Consider the following 226-nt stretch of genomic DNA (forward strand, 5'->3'; position numbering starts at 1 on the left):
GCAGTGCCGCATGTTAATTCGCTAAGGATGAAGATGGTCTGACTGAGATTTAACTCAAGCCAATCTGATGATCTGAGAATCAAATGGCTTATTTTATGGACACAACTAAAACAAACAGTTTGTATAATAGAGAAATTAATATAGAAATTAATATATGAACAGTTATAAAACAAAATATTTAAACCTGAATTTGGGTGATTGGTAAGGGAACAAAAAAAGAAATAAA

Source organism: Atta colombica, unplaced genomic scaffold, assembly GCF_001594045.1.
Source record: "Atta colombica isolate Treedump-2 unplaced genomic scaffold, Acol1.0 scaffold161, whole genome shotgun sequence".
Classification (NCBI taxonomy): Eukaryota; Metazoa; Arthropoda; class Insecta; order Hymenoptera; family Formicidae; genus Atta; species Atta colombica.